Source organism: Syngnathus typhle, linkage group LG4 (assembly GCF_033458585.1).
Source record: "Syngnathus typhle isolate RoL2023-S1 ecotype Sweden linkage group LG4, RoL_Styp_1.0, whole genome shotgun sequence".
Classification (NCBI taxonomy): Eukaryota; Metazoa; Chordata; class Actinopteri; order Syngnathiformes; family Syngnathidae; genus Syngnathus; species Syngnathus typhle.
The window spans coordinates 21,686,159-21,693,436 of NC_083741.1; the positions used below are offsets into that span (position 1 = coordinate 21,686,159).

The window sequence follows — 7,278 nt, forward strand, 5'->3', positions numbered from 1 at the left end:
TAGCTTGGAGAAAACGCACATAAAAGAAGTGATGCTTCATCGAATGGTTCTTTTTTTTCCATGGCACATCGTAAATCGACATTTTGGCTTACATAGTTCACGCCAGGAGATGCAACACGTTCACTGACTGATCCGTTGATGCACGGAAGGAAGGCAGTTCACTCATTGACTCGTTCGCGAACGGGTAAATCAGGATTCGTTCCCTCATTGATCCGTTCTCGCGATGAACTGGAAATGCAAATCACTGACTCGTTCACTCACAGATCCGTTCAGTCGATGAACGGGATATACAATTCACGACTCGTTCGGGAACGGGAAGTTACATCATTTTCTTCTTCGTTTTCTTTTACTGCGGGGTGGCACCAGCTTCAATGCGCATTACCGACACCTACTGGTGGAAGTCATATGAACTGAAAAAAGAACGGATCACTTTAGGAAATGATTCGTTCACTGAAATAAATCCGTTCATTTGAACGAATCGTTCACTCACAAGCCCACACTAAAGGGGCGTTTCCGGCCAAGTCGACCCGTTGAAAATGTAGACCTCCATTTCCAAAGACAGATAATGTTTGGTAAGTTTTTGTTGTACCACTTTAGAGTCATATTTGCGATACAAATTTATCAGTCTCAACGACGAAAATGACGTATTTGTTAGTTACAGACTTATACGGCTTAGTTGCCTCAACGAATACGAGCCAAAATGTCCGGCTAGGACAGTAGCTAGCTAGTTCTTTCGTTTGTTTCTTTGTCCTGAATGAGGAAACGGACACATTCATTAACCTTGTTGCAATGGCTCATTGCAAAACCAAAGATCTTCTAAGTACTATATTGACACGGTTCTGCAATAGTGGTTCGTCTCCTTGTAAAATAATAAACGTAACATCTTGGTGAATTACTTCAGAAGCTTACTAGTTTACACGTGGGTGCAGCAGTTAGCTCCATGCATGGCTCATTGGGGGTCAAAAATCCTCGAGTGATCTTTTCCGATCTTTAAATATATTTAGAGGAATCTTTGAAAGCCTGGAAGTGGATATGAGAGTGATGAGTTGCACTTAATCGATTGGAGTGTGTTGCAGTGGCATTAACACTTCAATCTGATTCAACCTGATGACGCACGCTGTGCACAGGGGCCATCTGACTCAAATCTTCCATTCTTGAGCTTTGCCTTCTTTATTCCATTAAAAAAAATATTTATTCATTGGTGATTTACAGTTTATTTTTGTTTATTTTAATATATCACAACTCTTTTCTCCGTTTTATCCTTTGAGGTTGTGATGCTGTATCCAGAGGATGGACAGTGCCTGAAGGAGTCAAGAGGACCAAGACCGTCCATCGCTGTCCTGCTGCAAGCAAAAATGATCAAAATCAAAGCAGGCTCCTTCAACAACTCCCAGGAATTATTGCTGCCCTTGTTTTAGTAGTCTCTGAATAAAGATTTGTACAAACTGCCAACGTCTGGTTGCAATTCCATGATCTACCACAAGGTGTCAGTAAAGCACCAGCCATTTAATTTTAGTGAGATGCCTTTTGAGAGTGCTAATTTACCATCTGGAGGATGGATTTAATTATTTGAAGATTAAGCAAATTAGTGTTGTGAAGAAAATTGTGCATTAGATTTTAAAACTAAACTTTAATGCAAGAAAAAACAAAGACTTGCTTTATTGTCTTTCAGTTGTGGCTTTTGATGAACAACAAATCAGTTGCTAATAGGTTTATTATTTCCTGAAAGGTTTTAAGTGACGTCATAATGGAGTTTGACCATTGGAGCCACGTTTCAGTGGCTGGTTTTCCATTTAATGTCAATTCAACTGTCATTCTTCAGCCATCCAGTAATCTTGTAACCTCGGCTGTCCGTCAAGCTGCCACATTGTTGGAGCAGTGCAGCACTTCTCCTGTCATTCTGACCCAACTGTATGAGGTTGGGCCAATCACAGTGTCAGGTTTTCTTCAAAGTCGAGGCGAGTGAAATTTCAAATTTGACGTGGCCTGATGTGGCGATATGCTTTTCACGGAGAGGCCACCTTCATGTGGCCCCATTTGTTTTTAAGCCAAGCATAACGTGAGGGGTAAATGAATCAACATGCACAATTTCACATTTAAAGATTTTGATTTTGCAGTCTCCAAAGTTGGTGACCCAAGATAGGGTTAGGGTTTAAAACTAGGGTTAGAGTTTGAAATTAGGGTTTTAAACCTGTGTCAGGGTTTCAAACTAGGGTTTAAACCAGGATTGGAGTTTCAAGATAGGGTTTAAAACTAAGATTAGGGTTTCACACTAAAGTTTTAAAGCAGTGTTAGGGTTTCAAATTAGGGTTTTCAAACTTGGGTTTAAAACTTGGATTAGAGTTTCAAACTAGAGTTAGGGTTCCAAACAAGGTTTTAAACCAGGATTAGGGCTTCAAACTAGGGTCAGAGTTTCAAACTAGGGTTTTAAATCAGAGTTAGGGTTTTAAGATAGGGTTTAAAACTAGGGTTATGGTTTTAAACTAGGGGGTTTAAACCAGGTTTAGGGTTTCAACCTAGGGTTTCAAACTAGGGTTAGGGTTTCAAACTAGTTGAACACTCCGCTTGTGCTCGGTTCATGTTTTATTGCATCACATCGGACACAGATCCCTGACTGCCAGTGCTGTTTATCCACTCCTGAATAGGAGGATAAACTCCTTTCACGGGTAGACGGAAGGGAGCTAAAACTTGTCAGATTAAACGCAACAGGCCGTATGTGTGGGAGACACATAGGAAGGAACGTACGATGTGCTTGGAATGAAATATGTCAGTGTGACTGGAAAACCCACTCTGATTTTCCCACTTGAACCACAACATAAAGGTTGAATGCAACAAGCATTCCGAGATAAGCGCTGAGAAAATGCTCGAGCAATGACACGCCGGAGGTGAGGAGGTCTCAGTTTCTGGAGCCGTCGTTCCATGGCAGCCTCTCAAAGTACAACCTCGGTCGAAAGGAGGATGAAAGAAATTGTCTCAAATTAGCCACACAAACGGAAAGCAGCTTGGAGTCAATCTGTTTTGCCGCGGAAGTGTCGATTTCAAAATAGTACAAGATGGTTCGCTTGGCAAAGAGGGAAACTTACTATACATTTTGAAACTGTTGCAGAGATTAAATTAGGAATATTACATTTGTGTATTCTACCAGACTGAGCTGGGTTTGAACTGATGACATTCCGGTGACTGACCGACCTGCTCTACTCGATGCTTGAGCCATGGCCGCCACACAGGTGGCTTCACACATTGACACCAATGACAAAAGTTTTAGCAGCTATCACCTGGTCTGTGTGTTTTCAACTAGGAAACCCAAAACATTGAAAATTGGAAGAAAAAAAAATGCAAAAAGACTACTGGCTGCAAGGAAGCCGATTTTCCCATTATGAAAACTTTTGTTAAATTGCCCAACTTGGAATATTAACGGAATTTTCAAAATAAAATCCCCTCACTATCTGGTTATTAAAGGCCAGCGATCTTCGTGATCTCGCTTGGCTCTCAGCGGTGGAAGGCAGCGGCGAAATCGCTTATCCTTGCCACGCGAGACTTGGATAGGAATAGATGTTCGCTTCGGTCGCCTCCCAACTGACATTAACCTTCCCTTCTGCTGCCTCGCCTCCTCACAGGTCCTTGAGTGATGGATGACCTCTTTCGCTCGTACACACACACACACACACACACACACATTGCGCTTCCTTTCCATTCCTGTGCCCATTAAGAACACATCCTTATAAACAGATGAGAGTAATGAAAATCTGTTCAACTCAGTCCCCTAATCCCCCCGATTGATGCCCTTTTCTTCAATCACTTTGTTGGGGGCTTCGGTGACAGTTGTGAAATGTCATGGGCTAGTTTTTGAGATGCTTGCGTGTGTTCGTTTGTCTATTGTGCACTGGAGGTGTCCGGATGTCATTTACCGAAGGCCGTGTTTACGGTTCACTCTGTGCTCTAGCATCATGATGGTGCCACGAATGACCCAAATTCTTTCTGCCTCTCTCCACTTTCTCTAGATTTGAAGAACATTCGATTGAAATTTCATTTGAAGTTTGCAGATGCTGATCGTTAGCAATTATAGGAAAGTGGCGAATAAAATTGCTGGGGGTCTTTGGTTTGCCATTTTAAAAATCCTAATCCTTCACCTTAACCCCATAAAATCCTTTTGAGACTGCTGTGTTCGCTTTTCTATTTTTTGAGTCCCCTCTTTGAGATTAATCATGGCATTGAGGATTATATCTCTTGAGTCAGGCAAAGAAAAAGAAAAAGCACACTAAATGTTTCTCTTTGAAAACGAAAGCTTTCAAGTCAAGAGGTCAGTTTAAATTAAAGTGCGGCACTTTCATACATTTTCAAAGAGAAGAATGGTGTATATTTTTTTGGCTAAAATAGTCTATAGGGGAAAAAAAAGAGCATTGTTCCTCTCAGAAGCCATTAGGGACTTTGAAAACGGGGAACAATGCAGCTCTGAGTACTTATTATTATTCCTGCTGACAATCTCAATCGTTAGCGAATCGGGCAGGCTAAAGTCTGCGCTCAAAGAAAAATGGAGTGGGGGGCATTCTTGGTTTTTATTCAGCTATAAGATTCGGAGAGCAGGAATGGTGATATCATCATGTCCTCCAGCCTGAAAAAATATTTGAACCATTCGTGATGGGTTGACCAAAATCATGGCGCTGCTAACGCTAAATGTGAAAAGTAAACACAACTTGACATGACCTTAACATGCTGCGCTCTTTGATACCACCTTAAAAAATTCAGCCATCAGTTTGCTACAGCCGCTTTGTTTTTCTTTTGCCTTCACCAATAATGGTTATTTTGTGTGTTGTTTTGATAGCTGCTGCTAATGCGGCATGTTTTTTGGCAGTTTCCCCAGCTACCAACCGCCTCAAACTGAGATGTGATGGAAACCGCGGAGCCAAGCTGAGCTTGTATTTTGCAGTAAAAAAAAAAAAGAAGGCAGTAAAAACAATAAAAAGAAGACATTTTTTTAAACCAATTTACGGAGGAGTATGCCTAACGACGAGGTTAGAAAATATACCGTATTTTCCGGCCTATAAGGCGCACCGGACTATAAGGCGCACCTTCAATGAATGGCCCATTTTAAAACTTTATCCTTATATAAGGCGCACCGGACTATAAGGCGCACCATTAATGCATCATGTCAGATTTTTAATCCAAATCAAATCATTCTCCATTTTATCTTTTTTGTTTCAACTTCAGACGGAACAAATTATTTTATAATCATAAAATAATGATCCATAGTCTTTTTGAGTCATGATTCATAGTCTTCAGCGGGCCACTTATGATTGATTTCATGACACAATGCTTTGGGCCAGTTTGAATTTAGGAATTTGGTCCATATATAAGGCGCACCGGACTATAAGGCGCACTGTTGGTTTTTGAGAACATTTGAGGTTTTTAGGTGCGCCTTATAGGGCGGAAAATACGGTAATACCTTATTTTATTTACCTTCCTTGTTACTTTATTTTAGCAGAACCTTCCATGACCAAAAAAACAACTAGCCAGCATATTGTTAGTAAGGAACGTACGCAAATATTTGACATTGGCAGTCGATCACAACTTCCTCGGAGAGCCTTGAATTTCCCGGAGACACTTTATTAAAAGAAGTGATTTATCTAAAGCGAGCTGAGGAGAGATGATTAAACTTTCCATTGTCAGGGAGATGGACCGTGTCACATCAGGCTCCCCGTCAGAATTTAACACTCGGCTGCTTGATATGTTATCCACTTCGCTCAGCAATGTTCGCTCATTTTATTTATATGACCCTCTTTAAATGCGACACGGCAGATTTTTTTTTTTTATTTACTATTCCACATGCCTATTCATAACATTTGAGGAGTTTTTCTGCTGAGGAAGGGAGGTGAACTTTATCAAAGTCTATTGTGGCACAGTCGTGGCAGGATTGAGGACCTGCTTGGGATGACTCACAATCCAAAACTCAAAGTAGTAACAAAACGTTGGAAAACAAAACACACCACATGATGGAACAAAATAACGTGACAGCAGCAACAATGTGACAAAGCCTGAAAGCAACCAGGCATCTAAACACAAGTGAACTGAATCATTTACAGCACAGGTCTCAAAGTCAAGGGCCGAGGGCCTGATCCGGTCCGCCACATCATTTTATGTGGCCCGCAAAGTTATTCAGTGTTTCTTGTCAAAATATCGAAATTGTAAATTGTCTTTCAGTGAGATAATTATTATTTTTTTAAAAACCCAACTTTGAAAATAAATTAGAAAATTGTTTAACTTTTTTGATGCTGGATTCTGTTGTGTGTATGATAATATAAGATAGTCATTAATGGCCCCACGAAGGAAATCATAAGTATGATGTAGCCCGTAACAAAAAATGAGTTTGACACTCCTGCAACAGAAAAGATGCAGTCAAAGACAATATCGAGAACGGTGATTAGTCTGTCAGGAATTCTAATGGATGTTGAAGGTGAAAAGTCCAAATCCCCACAGAGGCAGGAGAAGAGTAATAGAGACAGGCAAAGCCAACATTTTCACCGATCAATGTTTTGTAATCCAGGACACATTTACGCATTAATGACATTGTAACCTCTTAAGATAGACTTTTTTTTTTCTCTGGCTGCCTAATCACTTGCTCTTTTTCACAGTGCTGCTCAGAAGACAAACCTCACAGCAATCTGCAAAAATATCTTTCATCGATAACTTTGATTAGTGTTAATTTAGGCAAGAAGATAACGTTGCTCTCTTTAGACTCCTTTAAGTTGATTTCGTGCTGGTGCATTGTCTACAGGTAGCTTTTACAAAAACAAAAATTTATTTCAATAATAATATTTTTAATAATAATAATAATAATTGTAATAATTTTGACAATTGTAATAATTTTAATGATTTTAATCATTTTAATAAGCGGTCAAAAATTTTTGATTTCTTGTCTAAATTGATCTTTTGATGTCAAACCAAAATGTTTTAATAAATAAATAAATAAAATTCAGTCTTTAGCAAAAATAAATACATTTCTGACAATTTCCTTCCTTTATAATAAAAATTGCTAGCAATATCTCGAATGAAGACAATTTGCAATTTTTTGATTGACACGAAGTCCATGCAAAATTTGTCTTCGCGGGCCACATAAGATGATATGGCGGGCCTTCTCTGGTCCCCGGGCCTTAAGTTTGACACCTATGCTCTAGCTGATTTTCCCTTTGATGTTTTAAGTCCTTGGTAGAAGAAAAAACACAAAGTAATTTTGACTTCTCTGACACCTCAAGAAGCATTCTGCCTTGAAAACTGGAGGAC

At 39.8% G+C, this 7,278-nt stretch overlaps 1 long non-coding RNA gene and 1 other non-coding gene across 2 annotated transcripts; both read left to right on the top strand.

Annotated features, from left to right (window-relative positions):
• The first annotated feature begins 273 nt into the window (after positions 1-273).
• LOC133152364 (uncharacterized) lies at positions 274-1,452 on the top strand. Its single transcript, XR_009714109.1, has 2 exons — positions 274-572; positions 1,269-1,452. It is a non-coding gene; the product is annotated as an uncharacterized LOC133152364 (long non-coding RNA).
• LOC133153352 (small nucleolar RNA SNORD67) lies at positions 1,032-1,144 on the top strand. The gene has a single exon (XR_009714323.1). It is a non-coding gene; the product is annotated as a small nucleolar RNA SNORD67 (small nucleolar RNA).
• Positions 1,453-7,278: the final 5,826 nt, after the last annotated feature.